Source organism: Lepisosteus platostomus, chromosome 4 (genome assembly GCF_059453375.1).
Source record: "Lepisosteus platostomus isolate fLepPlt1 chromosome 4, fLepPlt1.hap1, whole genome shotgun sequence".
NCBI lineage: Eukaryota > Metazoa > Chordata > Actinopteri > Semionotiformes > Lepisosteidae > Lepisosteus > Lepisosteus platostomus.
The window spans coordinates 64,979,847-64,993,600 of NC_142614.1; the positions used below are offsets into that span (position 1 = coordinate 64,979,847).

The 13,754-nt window shown below is 37.2% G+C and overlaps 1 protein-coding gene across 1 annotated transcript in view; it reads right to left on the reverse strand.

Annotated features, from left to right (window-relative positions):
• The window catches only part of kiaa1958 (KIAA1958 ortholog), a 31,811-nt gene extending 18,521 nt beyond the window's left edge, over nt 1-13,290 (reverse strand). The window contains exon 1 of the mRNA XM_088630252.1: nt 13,121-13,290. The gene's annotated coding sequence lies outside the window, so the exon portion shown is untranslated. The remainder of the gene's footprint in view (nt 1-13,120) is intronic.
• Between the last annotated feature and the right edge of the window lie 464 nt (nt 13,291-13,754).

Sequence of the window (13,754 nt, forward strand, 5' to 3'; positions counted from 1 at the left end):
TGTCTCATTCCTTAAAAGTCTGCTTTCCTGAAATTGTAAACTTTTGATTTGGACTCTACCTGTACAGTTTAAAGAACACTTAAAAGCACTACATTAGCAGTTCTCCATATTACAGTATGTTCACTAGTGGTTCTCTCACTTCTGTTTAACTCACTCTGTCTTGATTGTTTAAAAGCACAAAATCAATACAAGCCTTTTCTTTTGTACAGTACATGCTCTGCAGTCATTAACCATATCTCCCATTCCAGTTTCTGCTGCAGACATTCCTACAGGTGTTTCCCAGTCTAAGTGGGGAATGTTGAAGGTCCCACCTCCCTCATGTAACAATATACAAAGCATGAACGAAAGAAAAAAAATGATTTGAGTGGATTTTCACCGACGAACATGTTTCAGTTTGAAGAAGAACCCTACACCATTATGAACAAGCTAATCTTAACAAAGACTAAATCTTTATAGGTTCCACTATGGGACTTAATTTGTAACTACATAGAGTCAGTGCCTAACACTGCAGCAGTAGTAAAGAAACTGGAAAATTAGTTCTTGTCAAGTACATACTATTTTATGTAATATACATGTACTGTACCCCGCAAATAGGGGCTGCTGAACTCGAAAAAGCAACCCATGAAAAGGATTTAGGTGTTTATTCTCATGAACCAATGCCCTCATTTAGAAATGACAGGGAATAACCAAAATAGTTCAGAAGAATGTTTGAATATATAGTGAAAAGTGTAGGATAATAATGGACAGACGTTTCTGTCATTAAAACTGTACAGCACACTAATAAGACCTATTTTATAATACGTTTGTCAACACATTATAAAGAATACTGCCTACACTAAACATTTCAAAGGGAGACCAAAAACACTGGTCACAGAAATGTATGTGACATACAGTCAGGCTAAAGAAAGTGGATGTCTTTCATTCTAAGCAAAGCAGGTTGAAAGGGAGTTTGATTCAAAGACATAAAAACATCAAGGAAACAGCTCAAATTACACCCAGAGACAGCTTCAAGCATAATGTCAAACCAGGGAAGCGAGGTGACAGTGGGTAATTAAGAAGAGATCTATTTAGGAGTAAAAACTTATTTTTTTCAAAGAGTAATGAATGTCTGACACAAACTGTCCTTCCATGTTGTTGAAGTTTCTCTTTAAGAAACTGGCAAATGGGATTTTGGATTTGGGTATTGATCAGCTATCAATAACTGACCAAGCATGATGGGCCAAATGGGCTTTTCTCATTTTTGAATTTTGACTCACATTCACAGAAAAGCAGCATCTCTTGGGGCTTTCTAGTATATTATCAATGAAATGAGCCCAGCAGTAAAAGTCCCAGATGTCAGTTCCACCCCTAACAGTAGCAGTGATTTACCAAAACTCAAAAGTCCAAGCCTGTGAAAAAAAAAAAGACAAAGGCAGGACAATAAAAGAAAGGGTGCTAAAATGTTATGACCAAATGCACTTAGAAATAATCCAATAATACAGAAAACGTATTTATGGGAAGCAGAATACAATGATGCTGTTGGGTGCTTGGCAACACATCTCCAGAAGCTGCTCATTAAGATTTATATTGTGTGACAAGAGTCAAGATCAGCAGAGAGAGCATTAAATATTTAATGAAGCTCAGAAAACACCTACACTGAAAAATGACCTGCACAGTCTAAGCCAGGAAAGCTTCTTCACTTTTGTTCATTTTTCATCTTTATTTAGCTCAGTATAACTTGAGACAGTATTAAATTATTTGGCATACACTTATGTATATGCAAAGCAACGTACAGAAATGAGTTGCCTTTTTTACATGCATATGTTGATGCAAATTCATCGAGCTGATCTTGATGCAGCCATTGGGCTAAAGTTTTTCATATTTAAAGATACAGCAACATTACTCCCAGCTGGGATTTGACCCTACACCTGCTCTCCCGTAAGAACTCAAGAGCCTTGACCACTATTCCACACCGCCACCCAATGCAGTCATCTGTGTACAGCAACCTGTTCAGGAGAGTCCTGAGAAAGTGCTTGTGTTGGAAACATCAGCTTTTTATTTAAAGAATAACATTTTGGGGGGAGATTTATAATAATGTATTTGCATTCTAACATACTGTACATTCTACAACTTGTAGAACTTGTTGTTAATCAGTGTCAACTGTATCTTTTTGTCTCAAGTACCTGCAATCTCAGGAACCTAATTTGTGGGTAACATATGACAAAAAAGACAAAGGAAGACAAACAAGAAAAATGGAGGTGACTAAAGTCATTTTTAAGATAACAGATTGCATTCACAGTAAATGGCATTTTGTTGTTTGAATCGGGCGATTACTTAGTAAAACTAGATATTACACTAATCTACAATAGGTTGAATCACAGTTCTCTCAAGATTTCACAGTGCATCTGTTCCATCAGTCCTGATAGACCAAGTTAAGTCTTTAGATGGTTGGGCAAGATGTCAGTGTAACTTGACTGTTAGAGCCACTTATATCTATGCTAGTGACACTGTGGGTTACCAATATCTGGACATCTTATCAGAAAAAAACAAACACAATGAAATGGCAAAGAGCTAGTACTGTAGTATCTTAATGAAATCCATTTATATTTTAAATAAGGCTAAAATATCTTCCACATATATTTACTAAATGCTAAAGTAAAACAAATTTGAAAAGAAGTCCAAGGTGCTGTGGAAATACAACTTTATATTGCCTCAGATTGCATCATATAATAAAAAGGAGCAGTCAAATCTATGTCATTAGCCAAGTTGAATTGTGCTTCCCCAAGCTGCTGCCAGAGCTACAGAATCTGAAAGACTCAAACTTTTCCTTAGTGTGCCATGCTGCATCACCAAATGAGTCAGCTGACACCCAACAGTTTCCCTCACAAAAACTGGTAAATCCCATCTGAGGGACACCCCCTTGATAATGTAGATGCCAGTTTCACATGAAAATATTCAGGTGCTCGAGTGCCACAACTAAAGACACAATAAGTCACATGTGAATTATACAAAACAAACATGCCTGCAGTTAAATTTAAGTTTGCGGAATAATTCACCAAATTGATATAGGTGGTAACCCCCTACCTCAGTATGTTTTCAGAAAATTTCTTTTAGTGCTGGCAAATTGTGATTAGTTATCAATGTTGTGCAATGAATTACTGTATGTTGCAGTCAAGTTGTACATTGTGAAACCCATGTATTTCCTTATAAACATTAAATCAGTGTAAAAGTTTTATGTTTAAAAGAAGTAATATACAACAAGAATTGTTGACAAGTTTATTTCCATTATTTTATTTGTTATGAGGATTAGTAATTTTAGCTTAATTTTAATGTTTTGATTTGTCATAGTGTACAATTGCATTTTTGTACTGTTTGAGATTGCTTAGGTGTAAAAATAAACTTGAAAAATAAAAGTTTTTGCATTTCAAAATTCCATATTACAATTCTTTATCTCTTCATTTACAAAATATATAACAAATACTTCATACTTTTAAAGAGGCTTTTGAAATATCTTTAATCATTTATGAGGTATTTGTTGTTGCTTAAGCACCAATGAAACTACTCGATTTAATTTCCAACTTCACTGAAAACGTCAGGTAAGTTTTCAATTTAAGATCTATTGGGAATTACAGTATAAGAAATAACCACTGTTTACATTTATCAAACATTTTTTTTTATTTTTCACATCATTTATATAATGGTTTATTCTTACATTATCCAATTGTTTAACCATCTATCGAAAACTGTCATTATTCAATAAGAGCATTCTGGTAAGGAAGTCCATATTTTCCTACAGAAATTTTGGGACAAATCCACAGTTCAATCAAGCTTCTCCATTTTTTCTTTGTCCTGTTGTCCTGTAATAATCTGCCAGGCAGACACATGTTAACAATGGTTTTCATCCAAACAAACTGAAATGCTTGACTATTCACCACTAATCTGTACAACTGTAAGACCTTCTCTTCTGCAGGAAGGAAACTGTATACACGTGTTCTTGCAGGTGTAGAGCCAAGATTAGCAAGTGAGCCCTATAATCAGTTCACCTCTTTATGACATAGAACCTGTAGGTTTGCAGGCCTGATTTTCTGAAACTGTAAGACTGTATTCATGGGAAAACAACATTTTGTTTTTATTTTAAAAAACAGTAGACATTTATACAGAATTTGTCTGTAGTTCATTAACTCTAAATATAAACTTTAGATATACTAGTAAATACTACTGTTTTACTAATGGCTAATGTTGGTGTTTAAACCATACACTGGAGTAAATTCTGTATTACAGTACATTCACTGTAGTATATGCTAAAATGTAGTAAACAGCAAATGTGACCTGTTTTTGACCACTGCTATCCTTTCCTATGATGCTTTTGATTTTTTCCCCCTTGTTTTATTTTATATACATTGAATCTGAGATACCAGCTGACACAGACTTTTAGGGGACTGAGAAGGTAACAAGGTTCAGGAGCTGATTTGATCCAGATCGAGATGTTAAAGAATCATTGTGCTATTCTAGCCCCAGAGCTGTTTGCTGACTTTTATTTAATAGTTACATTATTGTAAATATTAATTAAAACTAACATTCAATGTTGTAGTCAGTGTAATAATTGGGACATTTTATATGGAATGAATCTTCACTTTGATTTAGATAAATATTTCCATGCCTGCCCTTAGGATACGTGGTTACATACTGTACTATACTGTACATGGAAAAATCCCACTCATGAGATACTGTATAACTCATCAAATGTGCCCTGTTTTTGACCCCTGCTATCCTTTTCTATGATGCTTTGAAATGACCTGTAAATTATGTGAAAAAGGGTTTAGGTGTCATTTCAAAACTCACAAATAAACCAAACAAGTTACAAAAAAACAAGTCGTCTCTGATGAACTGAATCTCAAGATCTGGATTCTGCTCAGGCCGAATATTTACATTGTTACCATTTCTGCTAAAGGTTAACATGCTAATTTTAATGAGAATGTTTGATTGGTTGTATATGAAATTACCATCATATGTAATAATCAATTAAATATATTGAGTCAGACACTGAATTCCAAAACGTGTGGCACAAGTGTGACAACATTGTGATATCAGTTAATCTTAGCAAATATGTGCATAAATACAGCAATCTGTGGTATTCCAATCTGCTATGGTGAGTACTTACAAAAAAGGCATTTAACATTAGTTAAGAGATGACAGTAACAGTTCATGTGATTCTTAGAATTAATGTACTACAAAATAATTGTTGTAAAAAGCTGTATAACATGATTCAAATACTAAAATGATTATCTTTCTCTACTCATTAATATATTTTTTTCACATTTTTTACAGAATATTGGGCCCCTAATGTATTGAAAACCTATAGGTACTACATAGGGTCATAAAGGTAGGTGAATTGATTATTTTACTTTTAAACAGTATTTTTGAAAGAGTTGATCATTCTAAAATCTTCACGGCCTTTGTATTTATATGTTTTGAGGCATTTATTTTCCTTTATTTTGTAGATACCCTCAAGACGAGAGTCCCATGAATTCATGAAAAGGTCTTCAGCTCCCTGATATATGTGACAACACAGCGTATTTTTATTTACAATCATCTTTCTAGTTTATTTCATCAATCAGCTCACAGCATTGATTTTTCCAGTGAATCACGGTGTATGCATTGTTGTGCTTTTTTGTGCACCTTGGGTTAAGATTCAAATGTTGGCCATTTTTTCCTAGAAAAAAAATCTCTGCTTCGCTCAGAAGCTTTACCACTGGACAACAGGGCTCCGAGTAGGACAAACAATTCTTTTCAGCTGTTGCATTTAACATATCCCCCAAAATATCCAAATTAATTTACATCTGTGAATTACATTACAAATGAAAGAAAGAATGGACGCTGTGGTCAACATAAGCATACAAGTTACAATCCGGGTGGACAATAAACATGCAAACATTTGCTGTACACCTGAATAACATGTCAATTTGAGGGTTCCAAAAATAAGTGAGTTGCACCAACAGTGTGTAAGGGACTCTAAAATAAATGTAGGTCTCATTCTGTCATGGATCTAACCATACACACTTTGTATGATTAGAAAGTATTGACTATCTTAACATAACAGTTATAGAAAACACACAATCACTACGGGAATATCAACAGTAATAAACTGATAAATACATTTACCACTATAAATGTACTACTTTAAAATAAAACTGACCACAATGCCCGAATGTCCTTCTTCTGTGGCTTCAGTGCTGATGTTCACAATGTTGATGGACGATGACCTCCTTCGGTCAGAATCTCACAAAAGCACTGAAACATCCAGGAAGAGGAGAGAAGCCAGGCTGTCATACACGAATGTGTTTTGTCAGCCTTTCTGTCGGTGCCATGGAGTGCTGAAAAGGGCTGTGCATGCAGCAGCAGTGGTTAGGTACTTTTTGCCATTTTTACCACAAATTTAAAGAGTTATTCTCCTATCTTCACCATGCACCTTCCAAGCTCCAAATTCCTCCACAGAATCCTGGATAGGCTTTTCAAGTAGTGTGGACAAAATTTGTATTTCATTTACAATATTCGTAATAACCATTTTTGTGATCAAAGGCAAAAAGGTTATGTTTTCAGTGGTTTTGGCAGGTGAAGAAGATCTGAATCTCGGAGACACTTTGAAGAATTATCAATGAGTAATTGACAGACATTAAGAACACATCTAAACTGTAATTCTAGACATGATTTCTTATGGGAAAAATTGATTGGGTGCACACTGATCCATTAAATGGTGCACTTTTCATACCTAATGTATGACAGCATACAACAGTATTAGCCTGATAAAACAGTAGGTCCTGCTGCTGTATAGCTTTAAAGATTCATGAGCAATTGATAGCCATTAAGAACAGAGATCTAGACCATAACCAATCAAGTTCTTTCTAGGAACAGTTTATTGTCATCCCTGGATTACAAACTCCCAGTTAAAATTTTTTTGCTAAGCCCGTAAATACATTGTTATTTTTCTACAATGAAAAAAAAAACACTTCATCGAAAGCAAACTTTCAGGATGAAGAATAAATGTGGAGGCTATGAAATAGTTAATAAATTGAGGATGACTGTAGTTCATTTGGCAGATTTCTGGCAGATTTTTAATGGAAAAAGAATAAATGGGCAATCTTGACTCATGGGGGATTTAATTGTCACAGGTATAGCATTTGTCTTAGGATTTCGGTTGAAAATATTTACCTCCTTATGACAGTATGATCACTGAATAATAGCTGTTTTGTTTATGAAGCCTAAAGATTATCTGAATGAAGGGAAAAGGGAAAAAACATAAACAATCCAGTTTAATAAATACAAAAAAGGTGTTTCTTACAATTCTTACAATTTTCTTATGGTGGGAGTTGAGTTTTCTAAAAAAATACCACACAATAAAGGAGACCATCACGTTAAAAGCTGCTGTAAGTCAACTAAGTTAAATTTAAGGGGTTTATTAAAATATTTGTTTAGTCTACATTTTATGAATGAAGGTATAAAGAATTTCAATCTGGAAAACTGCATTATAACAATTTGATGCTATAATTAAGCAACTACAATAAGCATTACAAAAGTGTAACTGTACATTGAAACAAATCCAAACATTAAAATCAACATTAAATTACTAATCCTCACAAGAAGCAAAACAAAAGCTGTGCTGACGTGCCTTGTATAGATAAACTGGATTTGTGATACTGTACATTTTTGAAAAAGGGAAAGTTGCTTTATTGCTTTGAAATTACAATTATTGACACAGAGATAACATGTGTGCATAACATTAAGGTAATGTAAGATGTTCAGGAACAATGTACAACTTGTCTGCAATACTTTGTACAATATGTGTCACGCCCTCTGCAGCCAGAGGGCGCTCCTTCTCTGTCCTGTCCCTAGTTTCCGGTCTGCTGTCCTTCCTGTCCCTCTCTTTCCCTTGGGCTATATATTTCCGGGTCTTGCACTCTGTCCTCGCTCAGCATTGACGTTCGGATGTCCTGAGACCCGCCTAGCACCAGGGCGCCCCACGTCCGCTCCCTGAGGGCATAGGTTTCTATACGGCATTCCTGAACTCTTTGCACTATGAGCCCGGGCCTTTTTCCCGTCTCGCCGCTACGCATATGGGTCTTTTTCCGCTCTCCTGCTCCCCACGGTTTGTCCCTTTGGACGTCCGTGACAGAATGCTGAGCCACCTAATGACCCCGCGAGCGGCGCTTTTTTTTGTCTTGCCGCAGTTTTTTTTTCTCTGGGCTGTTTTTTTTTTTTTTTCAGTTCCTCTATTCTAATCACTGGATATCACTCCGATCTTCCGTGCCTGTGAGCGGGTCCTGTACCTGGCCTTCCTCGGGTAGATCACTCCGATATCAGTGATTGAATGTTGAGCTGGCTTGCCTATTCTCATTACTGGATATCACTCCGAGCTTCTGTGTCTGGAGCGGGTTCTCGTGCCTGGCTCTTCCTGGTCTGGCTCTCTCCGATATCAGTGATAGAATGGTAAGCTTTCTGCCGTTCCTCCATGCCTTTCGCTGGATATCACTCCGGGCATCTGTGTCTGTGAGCGGGCTTCGGTCTGGCTTTCCTCAGGTTGTCCACTCCGATATCAGCGTTAGTATGCGAACGTGCCCATTTGCCGTTCCTCCATTCTTTTGCTGGATATCATTCCGGGCATCTGTGTCTGTGAGCGGACTTCGGTCTGGCTTTCCTCAGGTTGTCCACTCCGATATCAGCGTTAGAATGTGAACGTGCCATTTGCCCAGTCTGCGGTATTTTTCCCCGGGGTTTTTGTGTGTTTTTTTCTTGTTTTTTGCCTTTTTGTTTTGATTTTTTTCTTCCTGGTTTCCCCTCCTTTTTGGTCCCCCCTGCTCTCTGTGTCTCGGAACTTTGGTTCCTACCTGTTTTTGGTTCCTATCTGTCTTGTGTGGTTTGTCTCCCTGGTCTTTCCCAGGTTTTTGTCTGTTGGGTTTGTGCTTGTGTACTTTTTTGTTTTTAGTCTCCGGAGCTCTTCTCTACCCCCCCTTCCTCCACCCAATAAAGGTGTATACCCCGGAGGAAGGGGTAGCTCTCAGCCGTGGATTCCCGGAGGTTTCCTTTCAGTTAAATGAGGTTTTTCCTCCCCCCAGTGCTGTGCAGCTTATTTATTTGTATGGGCGTCGGGAGCCGCCCATGAAGGGGGGGGTACTGTCACGCCCTCTGCAGCCAGAGGGCGCTCCTTCTCTGTCCTGTCCCTAGTTTCCGGTCTGCTGTCCTTCCTGTCCCTCTCTTTCCCTTGGGCTATATATTTCCGGGTCTTGCACTCTGTCCTCGCTCAGCATTGACGTTCGGATGTCCTGAGACCCGCCTAGCACCAGGGCGCCCCACGTCCGCTCCCTGAGGGCATAGGTTTCTATACGGCATTCCTGAACTCTTTGCACTATGAGCCCGGGCCTTTTTCCCGTCTCGCCGCTACGCATATGGGTCTTTTTCCGCTCTCCTGCTCCCCACGGTTTGTCCCTTTGGACGTCCGTGACAATATGTGTGCAACATTTTTAACATGCCAAAATTGACCACATCCAAAACATAACTAAGAGCACCCCAAATGGGATGTGCACATGGCTAATTCCCATGATACTCCCTCCCCATTTCCCACATTTACATGTATTCCCAAGAAAATGAGAGGCTTCACATCTAAATGCAAGAAGGTATCAGGTGCACATTTATTTCTTGAAACACAACATTCTCAAGTAACTGAAAAGACATAGTAAACTGCCACAGAGGGGGCAGTTTCCATTTGTGGCCATACACATGTTACATCTGGAGGAATACCGTGAGAGGATCCAGTGTGCAACTGAAAATAAGTTTTTTTTTTTAATTTTTCACCTGTAAACGTCTGACATTTCGAGTACGATCATCTTAGAAGCACGTGAAGAAGGACCTGTACTCAGATCTCGGTAATCTTAAGCAGTCATAGCCGGTTTTCCACCATGGTGATCTGGAAAAAGGTTTGGTTGTGTGGTTTAAATTTTAACTCCAAGGTTAGGCACGTATGGTATGAATTAGCATGGGTATTACTCCCTGCTAAGTATACATTTTCCCCCCAGTTTTATCAACACCAGCACAAGATTTCTATGCGCATTAGCCTTCCACTTGAATAAACTTAAAGCATTTTTGGGAAACAGCACTGATGCAACAGAATCCCAGCAGGGTACAAGGGGCATTCTTCATTTGGTTGGAGCCACTAGTCATGAATAACCAACCCTCCATGCAATGATTCCTGACAGAGGTGCACCTGTCAACACATACTGGAGCCAGTAAGAGAAGTGTCGCTCTTCCGGTTACACACCAAGGCACTCAGTCACATGACAAATGAACCTGATCCGGGTGTGCCAGGAGAGTGTGACCACAGGTCCTCATTCTCCCCATTTGGTACACTAGGATGATTAACAATGGCAATTCCACACCGAGAGAGTATAATTAATTCTTGCCGAATGAAAAATACTCAGTGTGGAATTGCTGTTGTTAGTTTGCTTATTGTTGTAGGCTGTGTACCTATATTCTTTTCAGATTTTAATTGACAACAATAAGCAAATTCCCCACCAAATAAGAAAGTGAGGTATGGAAAAGGGTGTGAAACAACATGTTTTCTTTTGTTAAGAAGAGAAAACTTTTTAAAAAATGATTTTCAGAAAAAGAAATCAAGACTTCTCCTTTTGTGTAATGCTCATCTTTTGTTCAGAAATGTATCACAAACCCAGCATATTCTTTCAGACTATATTGATGAAAAAGGGCAGCAAAAACGTCATCGCTGGCTACTCCACTCTGCATGCTTCTCACTTTCTCACTTTGGCCATTAGTATTTCATTACAATCAGATACAGAACAGCTTTCTGTTCCTGGCCATATGCTCAGCTATTCTACATCCTAGCAGTAGTCACTTCTCATTTGTAATGCAAAGTGAGTGTAATATGCTACTTTTATCTTTACATTAGGTTTAAAAGCATTTACAATATAAAAGCAAGGGAATGTTTTTAATATTGTTACATTGTGTGGTATATAAATCTATGGACTATCTCTATCATATTAGTTATAAGGATTTCTAGAAGTTTAAAACATTTTCCACAAGTGCTAAATTACATGTGCCTCACTTTTCTAAGTCAATCTGTTTTATACATCTATATTCCACACAGGAAATAAAAACTAAAAAAAAATAATGTAATGATTACATTGAAAAACGTGCCAAGAGTTCAAACGGTCTACCGTAACACAGAGAAGCAGTCAACACTTTAAGTCATCGATTCCAGAACTTGTATCTACAGTACCTGTATGTCGGGTAGAGATTTTCAATTGTTTCTCAACAATACTTAATAAGAAATACATAAAAATGGTAGGTTCTCCAAAGGACATTATTCTTTCTTGTCGACAGTCCACAACAGTCTTTTGTCTTTTTGACAAGCCCACAATGGCTAAACAAATGAATATAAATCTCACTTTTGTGAAACGGAAACACTTTGATGAACCAGTTTTGAAAGTAGTTTCTCCTACCCACCTTGTACAGTACTCCTCTGCGCAAGTTACTTAACCTTTTGTTCTCTTTCCTTTGCATGTTATGGGTAAAGTGTAAAAAATCTAGTTTACACTACTGTCTTGCCAGCTCCAGTTGTAGTTGCGCAGAATTTGTGCACTGGAGGGATTATACGCGTCCGCTATTGCTAAATGAACTGTTATTTATTTTAGGTTTCACCTAGAAATCCACATCTATTTATAATGTTTAAAGATTAAAACACCTTCATTTCGCAAGTACTTCAACAACAACAACAACAACAACTGTAAACGTTCGAGAACTGGAGACTATTGGTTATAATGAAACACGTGCAGTAATAACATTTCAGCACAATATAAAGGTGAGATTTCTGCGATTCGCTTTTCTACAACTACTGTACATTAATTATAGTTATGTTACACGAGAACGCTTTAAATGATCATTTCTTTACAATTTGTACAATTTCACAAAAAGTGAAAAATAAACTACGTAATTTGGGGGAAAAAAGGAAATTAATGTCCTACCCTACAATGACGGCTATTCTCTACTTCATTGACCTGTCAAGAGCTCGGCAGTTATATACTATACAGTATATCAGTATATATTTTTGGGTTTAAATAAATATATAGACTTTAGATATGAAAACAGACTAATAATTACCATGAAGACCAAACCCTTCAGGAAATGAGCTTTCCTTTCAGAACTGTCACTTAACGCTTACTTTACACGACTTTTCATTCAAAGTTTCTGAGGTGGATTTCAAAAGTGGCTGGAGAATTACATTTAATAGAATACTTATGAAATGTTGCTATAGCAGAAATAAAAACTAACTTAATTCATAACTGGACTGATATTAAAGACGTCTGGTACTAGCAAATTCGCAATCGATTCAACAGGAAACTGCACGGTACTGGGAAAACTATCGTCTTCCAATATCAGGTTTGGTAAACATTATACATTTTTAAGGTAAACAAAAACCTAAACGTTACGATACATTTTCCAGTCAAAATGTATAACTGTAATATTCCTTATAATTAATATTTTCCCAATTTGTCGGATATTGCAGATTGTAATATTTAACATGTAAAATAGTTTTCATCTTTAACGCGCCTAAGACAACAAAACTGCAGGTGAGAAAAACAGTTCTAATGCTACGTCTAAAGCCCGAAATGCTGTATACTATTATGCTTTTCAAGAATGGCAACATTTAATATACTATTTTATAGCATATAGCCACATGAACTGTGTTTGAGTTCTTCGGGTCTATCAGACACTAGCAGTGCGCAGACGCTTGATACCTCCTCCTTTTCTAACCCCGTTATAAACGATCAAACTCCAAATTACCTTTAAAAAACAAACTGTTTCGAGTCCTTGTCAATTCTAGGTTCGTGTTTTCCAGAAGAACATTTTTTATAACACATTTAGCCTGAGCGAGACACCCTGTTTCAAGCACCCAACGAAAATGTTGCATTTCATAACACTGAAGTAATAAACGATTTAGCTCCCAGCACGTATACACCTCAAGGTCTCTCCTGAAACAAAAGACGCAAAAAGGACCCTTTTTTCCGGCTGCTCAATACAACATGACAAAAAAATAAAGACTGCAACTTAATTTCCTAATGGCAAGAGTTCTTACCTTTCCGCCGATTTGGCTCCATAGGAATCCCTGCCCGAAGTGTGATATGTTATGTATGTAATAGTTATTCCCCCCTGCCTTCCAACTCCTCGCTTTGCGTGCTGTGATATAAAAAGAGTCCCTGCATTTAGATTGGAGTCTCAGCCGAGCTCGTTTCAGCAAACACCGGAACTGGGCTCTGGCAGTCATAAATATACCACAGGAAGTGTGCAATAACTCATCTACTGTTACACAGTGGGGCACATGTGTATTTATCTTATAGCATGTGACGGGCAACCCAGTAGCATCTCTGTTTAATGTTTGCATTTAGTATTTAAAATTCATTTTTGGAATTCGTGTGCTGAGAATAAAACGGCTCAGATGAACAAAACGTCTGGTCTACAATAGTTAAATATTATAACATAAAAAGGTGGATCCTAAATATAAACTAATAAAATATGGTTTAAATAAAACTCAAATTCATTCACAATATCTGTAGTTAAATTGAAGTTTCAGATCACCTTATTTTAAAACAAGTTTCTACTTTACAATTTAAAACAACAAATGTTCTTCCCCCATGGCAAAACTGCGAGCACATCAAAAACATGTGAGAAATGTCTCAAGACAGAAAGAAAGTGGTAATGGATTTATTTTA